Below are 12995 nucleotides of genomic sequence, written 5' to 3'. Positions count from 1 at the left end.
AGGAATCACCAGTCCATTTTACAAAAGGACCTGGGACAGGAGGAGGGCATGGTATCCACGGTGCAAACAGCACAGGGAAGCTGACAGCACTCCCTTCAGCAGACCCACCTACCTACTCACACGAATCACCTTGCTGGCTCAAGGCAAGAGCTTCTCTCCTAAAGACCATTGTCATTTTTGTAACACCTGTGTTCCCATAAGGATCTTTCTGCATGTTTGTGAACACTGTACCTTGCCAATGTCTACTCAAATATGCAGGAAAATACCAGGAACAGCACTTTTTATTAGAGAAAAGAAACCCTCAAATAATGAAGGGCATATATGCATATTCAATTTAGAGTTGTTTGCACACAATTTCTATAGCAGTTTTGGCTTAAAATGGGACATTTTAACATATGTAACTATGTGAAATCAGGAAATCAGTAAGGTCAGATCTTACACACTATCTCATCTTTCTCCCTTTCTACCATCAGCCAAACAGAAGGAATAAGGACACTAAAAAACCCCTGGATCAACCACCACACTAAAAGAAATGTTCACAAATATCATCTCAAGGTTTGATTTCAAACTGTTTTCAAGTTTTCACTTTTATCCACTTATTTAAAAAGAAGAAAAAGGAAATTGTCAGTTACTTTGTCAGGTATTAAAATCCCACTTGGCCTGGCTAATGAGACTTGTGCCTTGTAGAAAAGGACTTCAGAGATGACAACTCTCAACTGAGGCCCTGGAGGACCAACTCTGCAGGCTCCCCTGGTAGTGGAGAATACTCAGATCACCAAAAAGCTGGTTACCAACCAGAGGCCACAGGGTTCAGAAAACAAACCAGCTCAGACCGCAGCCCAGGAAACAGCTCCCTTCACTCCCGAGAGCACAGCTGCACTGATCAACACAAGCCGTGCACAGCCCTACCTGGACCTCACAGACTAAGCAGCCAATGGAAGGGGTTGCAGCCAGGCTGCTCCTGCTCCAGGACTCCTGGCCTCTGGGCCATGAAAGAAAGAAAACAACCCTAAGGTAGCAAGTGGTAAATGGAATCTGAGTAAAGTATTCCACTTGTGAACATTTTCTTCCTGGGTAACAGAGCCAGCTGTACTCTTCAGGGATGAGGAAAGCAGAAGAATGAGGTGACCCTTCACTGTCTAGGGCAGAATCTTAGGACTCCTGGGCTTGGCTAAAGGAGCTAACTTAGCCCCAGAGGAACCAAGGCAGTGATACTTAAGTGCCACCTAAGTCCACAAATCCTAGCAGTCATCAAAACTGTGGCCATGCTCAAAGGAGGGACATGGCCTGGGAAGAGGGGCCTCCTACACTTGCCCTGCCTGAGGCACGTAAAGTGTATTACCCATGGGAAAAGGAGGAACCAAGGGGAACCCACTGATGAGCTGCAGCAGGAGCCAACAAGGATAGCAAGGTTCCAGTGCTGTGGCGAAGGGTCCCAACAGCTGACATGGGGTAGCAGCCATGCCTTTGTCACTGCCCGGATGCAACTGTATTCAGGTCCAAGGCAGGATACACACACGTGCACATGCAGGCACACGTGCATGGCCTTTCGCTAGACTCCTGACATGGACAGCTCGGTAGTCTACCAAATTAAAACAGCGCCAACTTTCATCGTGAGCTGATCCAAATACAGGCAGGCAACAGTACTTTTTTGATCCAGGTCAGCCTCTTCCAGACTGTTGCTTGCTAGAGTATATTCCATCCTTTTGTACCCTTTATAGCCCACACAAGGAGAAAAATCTAGCATAAGCATTTAATTTTTAATTAATCTCTCTTCCCATGATAACTGGACCTTAAACCACCCACTTCAAGTAGGGCCCAGGCTGAAATGGGCTCTTATCCCTCAGCATAGCTTCATTTTAGATCATAGGTCAGGATCACTGCCACATTCTCACCCCTGTCATGGGTGAGCAAGGATCTGGTTCCCAGCAATTCAAGGAGAATAATCTACATTCTAGAAGTACATGTAAAGAACAACAACAAAAAAATAAATAAATAAAAGCATGTGACTCTGTTCCATGCTTTCAATGTTTTTCACATCCAAAACCAATGTCTTCCCCAGCCAGCTAGCTGGATGACAAACTATAATATATCAACGAGCAACTAAATATATCAATGAAAAGTTGATTATAAATCCTTTGCATTTTAAAAATAAAATTACTATAAATGCATTAGAGAAACTGATCACTAAAAATACTATAATGTCTAGGCTACTTTCATAAACAGTTACATGTAAAAAAAATCAGTTTATTACAGAATTAAAAATAAAATAAAATATGGATCCAAGTTTTCAAGCTATTTATGCATCTCTTTCTGGTTTAATTTTTCAAATTAGGTGATTCCAATATCTAATTTTCTAATTTCATGGTTTTTTTTTTTTTTGGTTTTCAATCAATATAAATCTCTGTGTGAATTATCTGTCAGTTAACATAAATATCCATTTTCCTCACTTTTGTCTTTAACAGCTCTAACAAAAAGCAATGGTTAGTGAGTTATTGATCATTCTTGCTGAGCCTTCAATGGGATAATGAGGGCCAGGTGGCAATCCAATTGCCATTTATCCCCTGTGCTCTTGCAACCAGCCCACAGTGGTACCTGCAGACGAGAACCGCCCTATAACCCACAGGCTCTAAGGAGAAGGTCAAGTGCATCCAAGCGCATGGGCAGAGCAAGGGCAATTATTTCACAGGCTCCCATCATTAGGGAACTTTAGTAGTTGAGAGGAGATCAGCTACTTCCTAACTTCTTATCCTATCAAACGTGGGTTTGAAGTCACACAGAATTAAAAAGGGGGGGAAAAAGCACAAAATACATTGAATTATTTCCATTTAGACTTCCAACTAGAATAGCAAATGATATACAAAAAAAAACAAAGGAACAACTTGGATTATGAGTCAGGTTTTGTCATGGGACAGAAGTGCCATGCAGACATTCACCAGGCAAAGCTGCAGAAAGCAGACACCCAGCCTTTGGAAATGTTGCAGTCCAGAGTCCCTGCAGTGGGCTACATGGTGGCCTCCAAAGAAAGATGGAGGTATATTTCCTAATCATAATCCCCAGAACCTGTGCCTGGGACTGTATTTGGAATAAGGGTCTTCGCAGATACAATTCAGTATTCCTGATATAAGGAGGTGAGCTCATCCTTGACTATACAGGTGGGCCCTAAATCTAATGGCAAGTATCCTTGTAAGAGCAGAGCAGGAAGAGATCTGAGACAGAGGGAGACACAGAGAAGAGTCAAGTTACGATGGAGGCAGAGAATGGAACAATGCTGTCAACAAATCCTTTAAGGGGCAAGAAAGGTTCCTTTCCCAGCACCTCTGGAGGAACTCGCCCAGCCAACATCTTGGCTTCAGCCCAACAGAGTGGTTTTGGGGTCTGTGGCCTCCAGAACTGAGAATAAACTTCTGTTTTTTAAGCGCCATGTTTGTGATACTTAGTTGCAGTAGCCACAAGAATCTAATGAAGTCCACTCAGGGCTCTGTCCTCTGAAATGCAGAGGAAAATCAGAACCTTTATTTCATGAGCTTCATTTTCCTTGGGTTTTCAGAGAGAGCTTCTAACTCCTGCCCACACAACTGACTCTGGGGGGAGTTCTGCAGGGACTTCTGCCCCAGTGAATGTGACAGCGGCACTCTGTCTAGACCACGGGGAGGGCCCACCCAAGCAGTGCACACATCCACTGTTTCTAAGGCTTCCAGAAACAGACAGAAGCCTCAAAGTAGGCAACTATATTTGGGCACTTGGCTGAACACAATTAAAGAAAGGCAAACTGGGCCAGCCCATGGCTCCGTGGTAAAGCACGGTGCATAGGGAGCCGAATCATGGCCAACTGCGGTTTGAATCTCAGTCCCAGTGGCTTGAAACATACACTGGGGGGCCGGTGAGTGGTGTTGTAGTTAAAGGTGCTGGATTCCCACAAGGCCAACTGCGGTTCTAGTTCTGAACCCAGCGGCTTGCTTCCTCGCTTTCCCTTTCTCTCTCTGGCTTGTCTCTCTCTGGTCAAACTTTAAAAATAACAAAAACAGGGACCAGCAGTTAGCGTAATGGCTATGTCGCTGGACTCCCATGTAGTCGACCGTGGTTCGAGTCCCGGACCCAGTGGCTTAAACTCACGCCGGGCCCGTGTGCGTGCGTGCCCAAGATCCCGAGAGGAGAATGGAGGAGAAGGGATTGCAGCATGGCCACCCCCCAGGGGGATGATTTCTTGCTTTCTGTCTTTCTGTCTGTCTCTGTCTGTCTGGCAAGAGCACGCGCCCTATAGCAAAAACATCTCCAAAAAATAAATAAATAAATAACAAAAACAAATGGAATTAATTACATAAATAAATAATTCTTTAAAACACACATACACACACACACTGGGTGTGTGTGCATACCCAAAATCTTCTCTTTTTATTTTGAAATCATTGTGCATCTTTATTTGAAAAATAAAATCATCACAGTCTTCCTTTCATTGTAACAATAAATTCTCATCCCAAATGCAAAATACCCAAGTTTTCTTTCTTTTTTTTAATTATTTATTTATTATCATCATAATCTTGTTTATATCATATTGAATTGCATATAACTTTACAGTGTATTACATTGCTTTTTCAAAAGGGAATGCCATGCATGTCAGTCAGTACAGAGACATTAAAATCCCCACTTCATCATTCAATATCTTTTCATTGTTTTCCCTATCATTATTATTATTCTAATTATTTTTTAACCAATCACTATTTCTCATTTTGCTTGTAAAAAGACTTTACCCATCATGAAGTACTTCTCAGACCAATCCAGTTGAGAATACTATACACGTCATCATCAACAGGTAATAAGCCATATCTGTTTCCCACTAATGTCCTGCCTCTCTGTTTGTTCTCTTGCTATCTTTTTCTATCCTCTTCTCTTCACCCCCCCATTCCACACTGTCCTATTCTCATTAAGTACCTTCACTGCTTTTATGTCCTCCAGTATTTCACTCTCTACCATAGAATGCAGATAGTCAGTATATATTGAGTGGATACATACAATATCTTTGTTTCATAGCCTGGCTTACTTCACTCAGCAATAGATTCTCCATATCTGACCACTTTCTATCAAATGCCAGGGTCTTGTTACTTCTTATGGCTGAGTAGTATTCCATAGAGTATATATACCACACTTTTCCAATCCATTCATCAGTTTGTGGACAGTTAGGTTGGTCCCATGTCTTGGCAATCGTGAATAATGCTGCAATAAACATTGATGTGCAAGCACTTTTCCAACTGAGCGTTCTCCTGTCCCTTGGGTAGATACCCAGAAGTGGGATTGCTGGATCAAATCATACCCAAAATCTTGACAGCATAGAGAAATGGAGGTGGTGTAACCACACCCACCAGAGGGTGCTTACTTACTCACACTTGTGCTCTCTATTTAATGAGTACACCTGCCCTCTGGTGATTTAAAAAAAAAGGCAAACTACTTTGTCAAAATATCTCCGAGGGCCCCAATATTACAAAAGTCACAGTGGAAGGAAGAGGTGCTTAAAGAAATAAGAATGAACAAGAAAATTGTAGATAATTGTAATGCAGATGGAGAAGGAGATAGGGAAGCATAAGATAACTGTGGAAAATGAAGGCCCCTGGCCTGGGAACAAGCACATTTCATAATCACACAGTGGGAAAGCCACAGCGGGTCAGAGCTAACTCGCAGGCTCCATCCGCCACATACATGAGCTCACGTGACCCTAGAACAGTCCTGTGCAATGACAACCCAATAGGAGCAAATGACAACAGAGTTACTGTCTGCACACAATGGGTGGCCCGAATTTCAAGCCAGGTGGCATAACCAAGAGGTGTTCTCAGGAGGTCAAGCAAGGTGTCCACCCACCTGCATGATGAACCAGGCACACAGGAGCAGCCAGTAGCTCTGGTTTCTCAGAGCTCAGATAGCAGGCTACATTCAAGGTTTTGTTTGGATGACTTGTTTTCCAGCATCCTCTCTTAAAAGACACTGGATTCTTAGTTACTGAGGCAAACTTTATAAGGCCCGAGAGACTGAAACGCATTCAAAGTGAAGAGTTAGAAGGAAACAACCAGCCAGGGCCAGCCGATTCACCTGCAGAGAAGCAGAAAGAGCCCAGGGGCCCAGGAGCCATGCCACTGGGCAAAGGCATGGCTGGTTCTCAGCAGAGGTTCATGAACCAGATATTATTAGCCTAAAGCTATTTGTTCCATAAAATGCATCAATTTTATGCTGAAACCTTTTCCAAATTAGATGTACAGCGAACTTGGCAGCTGTTGTAAGCTAATTCCACTCACGATGGAAAAGGAAACCTAACAACATATAATTAAAGTCAGTTAATCTGCCCATATGACACAGTATATACAATGTCATTTAAAAGCACAGTAATCATTTAACAGACAATATTTTCCTCTTATTCTAAGTAATTGTTTTTAAACATGTACATGAGCAATAAAAAAACTAGAGTATGGTCTGATTGTGGGCAATGTCCCCCACCTTGGCCCTATAGTAGGGCAACAGAGAGCTCCATGCCCCCACGCCAGTAACCATGCCAGGGAAGCGACTTAAATAGAGTAAGTCCAACCCAGGCTTTCTGAGAGAGTGTTTCTATGAGCTGGGATCTAGGGGTCTTGGGAGAAGGAAGCTCCCTTTCCTCCAGGTCACTAGCTAGGGAAGAAGCTAGCCCCCAGTTGTCTACAGCCATACCCCAATACCTCACTCTGGCCCCCAGGGACAGTAGGAAAGAAGAGGACAACTAATAATTTTAGCTACACTAAAAAAATTTTAAATGTTTACATGGAAAAAAAAAAAGAAAGAAAGAAAGAAAAGAAAAACACAAAAGAAATTCAAGAAAGTATCTGTAATAAATATCCTTAATATACAAAATTTTGCATTGTTTTGTTTTTTTAGATTTTCACCATAGGGTTTGGAAGCTTGCCAGAGACAGAGAGAAAGAGAAAGTGAGAAATCACCATCCCCCGACCTCTGGAGTGGAGAATGGCCACACCACAATCCCTCCTCCATTCTTCTTTCAGAATCTTGGGCATGCATGCACACACAACTAGCATATTTGTCAAGCCACTGGGTCCAGGACTCAAACCACAAATCAGCCATGTGGATTCCAGTACCTTAACCACAATGCCACCTGCTGGTCCAAGAACTTTTTCTTTTTCCAGAGAAAGGTTTTTTGTTTTGTTTTTTGTTTGTTTTTTGTTTTTTGTTTTTTGTTTTGTGTGTGTGTGTGTGTGTGTGTGTAATAGGGCACATGCACTCGCCAGAGATACAAGAGAGACAGAGAGACAGAAAGAAAAAAATCACCCCTGGGAAGATGGCCAGACTGCAAACCCTTCTCCTCCATTATCCTCTCAGGTTTTTGGGCACACACACACACACACACACACACACACACACACATCCCAGCACGCATTTCAAGCTACCAAGTCTGGGGCTTGTACTGAGCTTGACTACATGGGAGTCCTGCAACATAACCATTACAACATCTGCTAGTCCCAGGCCAAGAACTTTTAACATGTATAAATAGTAGAAAAACTCTACAGAAAAATGGATTTTAAAAAAATGAACTGACAGTTTACAAACATAAAAACATGTTACCTTCACTCATGAAGACAGAAATACCAATTAAAACTACACTGTGATTCCACTTCTCACTCACCAGATTAACAGAATTCAATCTTGATGACACATACAATGGCAAGGCCATGGCAGGGCAGGCACTGCAGTACACTGCCGGTGGGGACAAAATGTGACACAGTCCCTATGGTACGAAACCTGACAATATCCAACAGAACAATCTATGCATTTAGGCTCCAATCCATCACGTGTAATTGCAAAATACTGGAAACTGTCTAAATATCCAAACGCAGGAAACTAGTTTAATTAACTTTGGTACACTGGTTCATATACACAACAGAGTACTGTGCAGCCTGGAAAAGGAGTAAGGATGCACTCTGCCTCACAGGTCTGACTGCCAAAACAGACCATTAAAGGGGCTGGCAAGTGGCATGGTGGTTAAAGATGCTGGACTCCCACATAGCCGACCACGGTTCAAGTCTAAGACCTGGTGGCTCGCTTTCTCACTCTCTCTCTCTCTCTCTCTCTCTCTCTCTCTCTCTCTCTCTCTCATCAAACTGGAAAATCATATGATAATAATAATAAAGTTAAATAATGCTTTAAAATAAAAAAGACCACTAAAGGCAGACATACGGTCACGTATTAGAGGGGAAACCAAGAAAACACACTCACATCTGTTTGTATTTGTAAAAAAGCAGCTCAAGAAGGATGAATGAGGAAACAATAAGGTCGGTTACTACCAAGGAGTAGGGGTATAGGGTAGAAGAGAGACACAGAAGAGTGAGATTCTTTTCTGAGACTGCCTTTTTGTAGAATTTGAAGGTAAACATGTTTAACGTGCATTAGTGTCCTATATATTTTTTAAATAAAATCAGTAAGGATGGAAGAAAAAAATAACCAAAATTGAAAGCAAACAGAAACAGAAGGACCCAAGCCTAGTTCAAAGGAATAATGTCACCACACTAGAGAGGGGGACAAGGTCCAGAGACTGATGGAATTGACCACTACTAGACCAGATCCCTCAGTCTGGGGCTGGCGAGAGGCTACAAACAAATCCTGAACTCTTTTTGGTAGGTTTGTTTTGCATGGTGTGAATGAACCGAATCTAAAATCTGAAGTGTCTCCAGGATGAGCAATGAGTGAGTACACTGAGAGAGCCGAGCCCAGGTTCTCTCTGGGAAATGGGAAGGTGCAAGGGAGGGGGAAGCAAGGGAGAGCCTTGCAGGGATGAGTTGGAGCAAAGGGATGGTGTGAGCTCCATTTCTAAGCTATAAATGTATATACAAGATTTTTCAATTTTTCATGGAAAATGTATGGAAAAAACTATACATGGATTTCATTTTTTTGCACCAAAATAAACTTAGTCATTCCATCTTTCCATGAACTTTTTGAAATCCCTTTGTATACAGATGTGTACATGTATGTTTTAACATGTATATGCATAGGCATATATGCAAACAGACCTATAGATATGTGTGCATGTACATATGTACCTGTGTGTTTACTAAGTAAAATTTCCTAGTTCTAGCCAGTGAAAGGGCTTAGAAGCAAAGAGACAGCTAGCACCCCACCCAGATCCTTTTTTTTTTTTTAAGAAGTTTTTGCCTTAGGGCACGTGTGCTCAATGGAAAAAGAGAGAAACAGTGAGAGGGAAAATGAGAAATCTCTCCCAGGCGGGATGGCCATGCCACAATCCTTTCTCCATTCTCCTCTTGAGATCTTGGGTATGCACGCACAGGCACCTGGTATGATTTTCAAGTCACCAGGTCCGGAACCGTGATTGGTCATGTGAGAGTCCAGTGACATAACCACTATGCCATCTGCTGACCCCATCCAGATCTTAATTTCTAAAACTTTCCTGTTTAAGAAGAACCAATCCCTGTAGTAGCAATTAAGCACTGTGCAAGGAAGCCAGATCCCACGTGACTGATCAGAGTTCAAGACTCCACCCCTGTGAGCTTGAAAACTACACCAGGCCCATGTGAACATGACCAGGATTCTGACAGAATGGAGAAATGGAGGAAGAGAAGAGGAGGGGAGGGGAAAGAGGAGGAGAAGAGAGAAGACCTGAAGCTCATTAAAAGCAAGGGAAGTCTGAGAAACCATCAGTCTAGAAGAGCATAAGGAGTCATGATGATCATATGGCATCCTGGATGGGATCTGAGAACAGGAAAAGAACATTAGTAAAGGAAATCTCAATAAAAGATGGACTTTGGTTAATACAGTAGTCCCCGCTTATCTATGGGGGATACAATCAAGACCCCCACGGATGCCTGGAAACACAGAAGAATTGAACCCTATCTTTTTCCTGTACATGCATACCTATGATAAAGTTTAATAACACATAAGAGAATAAAACCAACAATAAAGTGAAACAATTATACTGTAATAAACGTCTTATCAATGTGATATTTGTGTGTGTTTGTGTGTGTGTCTCAAAATATCTTATTGTACTATACTCATCTCCTGTCAGACCACAGCTGACCATGGACAATAAAACTGCAGTAAAATGGGACTACTGTAATCCCACATCAATACTGGATCATTAGTCATGAGAAATGGACCATACTAATGATGTTAATAATAGGAAAAACTAGGCATGGGACATATGGGAACTCTCTGTACTATCGTCACAATTTTTCTGAAAATCTAAAACTGTTCTAAATTAAAAGATTTATTTTTAAAAAGGGGGGAAATGTGGGAAACTGCAGCTTCTCACAAAAATGGCTGATTCCGAGGCTGGAACAGGAAAGATGCAGGATGTGCCTGGAGCACTTTGTTATGCCTGAAAGTAAGAAAATGTTCCAAATCTATGATGGAGGATGTCACAAGGACACAGTAGCCACTGAAGGGATTCTGGCCAAATCTGGGGCATTGTGAACACCAATCATCAGTCCATCAGCAAGAGCGGAGGGAAGGCCCACACTATCAGTGAACACCATGTGCCCAGCAGTGAGGCATGGAGGGAATGCTCCTTCTGCAAGAAGCACCAAGATGCCAACTCTAGGGGAACATTTAGGTGAGGACCAGATATCTCCCTATAGACTGCTTATTAGTTGCAAGGAGAAAAATAGTAACTACACAGAGGAGATGTTCCACAGTCTGGGCCACTGGGAATGGTGGTGGATCACAGGGACCTTGTTGAGGTGCCAGTCAGTCTGTCTGTGTATCTATCTGTGTGTGTGTGTCTTTGGAGGAAACAGGTGAATAAACTACAAAAAATAAAGATGAACCACATTGTGATGGTTAGTTTAGGGTGACAACTTGACAGGTGTGTAACACACACACACACACACACGGAGGCACACACAAAGGGAGAGAGGGAGAGAAGTGGGAAGAAGGGAGAAACCATGGGAACAAGTGCAAATAAAGCATATGAGGCTTTAAGGAATAAGGAATTCCTAGAAACCTGATAAATGACTATTCCATGTGGTCCAACAGGTGGCATGGAGGTTAAAGCACTGGATACCACATGGCCAATTCCATGGTTCGAGTCCCAGACATGGCAGCTTGAGAATCACGCATTCTGAGACAGCTACTGAACTTGAGCTGTGAAATGTTGCTGTCAGAGACTAAAAATGAAGACCTTCTTCTGCTGAGCCTTCACCCTCCAGATTCATTTCTAGTGGGGTAGGGCAACCTCTCCTCCATGCGCCGAGTGTCTAGACAGCTCTAGGTGAACAGTACCCATACATATGAATACTATTAGGGTCAGAATATTCCTCAATTCCCACTGAATCTGACAGAAAAAGGGTTAAAAATGGAAGAGGAATTGCAGATCACCTCCTCCTGCACACCTCTGAACACTCAGATTGAACTTCAAGAATTAGGAAGAAATGCACAACCCATCAAATGACAAGAAATCACTGCAGGAGCACAAGAAATATGAAAAAGCAAGAAATACCTCTCCTCCAAGGGAAAAAAATAATTCCTCCTCTTCATCCACAGACAGTACAGTGGAACTCAGGAAATATCAGATAAAGAATTTAGAATATTCATTGTGACAAAGCTAACAGAGAAGAAAGACAACTCCAGAAGACACAAGAGAAAAGAGCCAATGATTTGCAGGAGGTGAGAAAGGTCTTATACGATCTGAAAGAGGAAATATACAATGTAAAAAAGAATCAAATGGGGAACCAGCAGTTAGCGTAATGGCTATGTCGCTGGACTCCCACGTAGTCGACCGCGGTTCGTGTCCCGGACCCGGTGGCTTAAAACTCACGCGCCGGGCGCATGTGCATGCGTGCCCAAGATCCCAAGAGGAGAATGGAGGAGAAGGGATTGCGGCGTGACCATCCCCCCTGGGGGGTGATTTCTTGCTTTCTGTCTCTATGTCTCTCTCTGTCTGTCTGGTGAGTGCACGCGCCCTACAGTGAAAATCTCTCCAAAAAAAAAAAAAAAAGAATCAAATGGAGTTGTTAGAGATGAAGGCTATAACACAAACCTCCCTTGAAAGTATTCAAAGCAGACTAGATCATACAGAAGATCTAATCTCAGATGCAGAAGACAGACTCAGTGGCCTAGAAAAATTCACCATGAAAACTGAGAAAATTGTCCCCAAAAATGAGAATAATATATGAGAAATACTAGTTATCATTAAATATCCAGACACCCGGATAATTTGTATCCGAGAAGGCGAGAAGACTAGTAACGGTGTTGATAATCTATTCCATGAAATCCTGGAAGAAAACTGTCCAAACCTAGAGAGGCATTCAAAGATCCATTCCCAAGAAATACAAAGGACTCCAAATAGAATCAACCCAAGAAGATCTCCAAGACACGTTATAGCCAGATTGACCAAAACCACAGACAAATATAAGATGTTAAGATTGGCAAGAGAGAAACGTCAAGTTACCTACAAAGGATATCCCATTAGGCTAACAGCAGGCCACTCATCAGACACAATGTGAGCAAGGAAAGAATGGGAAAATATATTCAAAGTGTTAAGGGAAAAGCAATTTCAACCAAGAATACTGAACCCAGCAAGATTATCCTTCATATGGGAAGAAAAGACAAGAACATTCTCAGATAAACAAAACCTGAAAGAATTTACCAACACCAGACCAGCTTTCCAAGAAGTTCTGAAGGGAGTGCTATACCAGGAAAACTAAACACAGACACACAGAAATAAGAGTCCAAAAACAACTAAGAAAATGACCAACTTTATAGTAGGGACAAGTCTGGAGTTGAATGTTCTATTCAAGAATTTAAACAGGAATATCGGACCACAATATAAGATAAAGTACATGAGACTGAACTGATGAAACAGAATCTTAGGACTTTTGACTAAAACATTACTGATTTTACTGATTTTCTTTTATGCTTTGTTTTCCATATTTGAGGATTTCTGTCTTGTCTTGAGCTGTTGATAGGTTCATGTGCTCACTATTTGAACAGAATCCTAACCTGTTTCCTGG

At 42.2% G+C, this 12995-nt stretch overlaps 1 protein-coding gene across 2 annotated transcripts in view; it reads right to left on the bottom strand.

Moving 5' to 3' along the window:
• The window catches only part of NPHP4 (nephrocystin 4), a gene marked incomplete in the record, with an annotated part of 159079 nt that overhangs the window by 83490 nt on the left and 62594 nt on the right, over window positions 1-12995 (bottom strand).

The sequence above is a fragment of the Tupaia chinensis genome, unplaced genomic scaffold (genome assembly GCF_000334495.1).
Source record: "Tupaia chinensis unplaced genomic scaffold, TupChi_1.0 Scaffold000146_1, whole genome shotgun sequence".
Lineage (NCBI taxonomy): Eukaryota > Metazoa > Chordata > Mammalia > Scandentia > Tupaiidae > Tupaia > Tupaia belangeri.
This window is presented reverse-complemented; position numbering and strand designations above follow the sequence as displayed.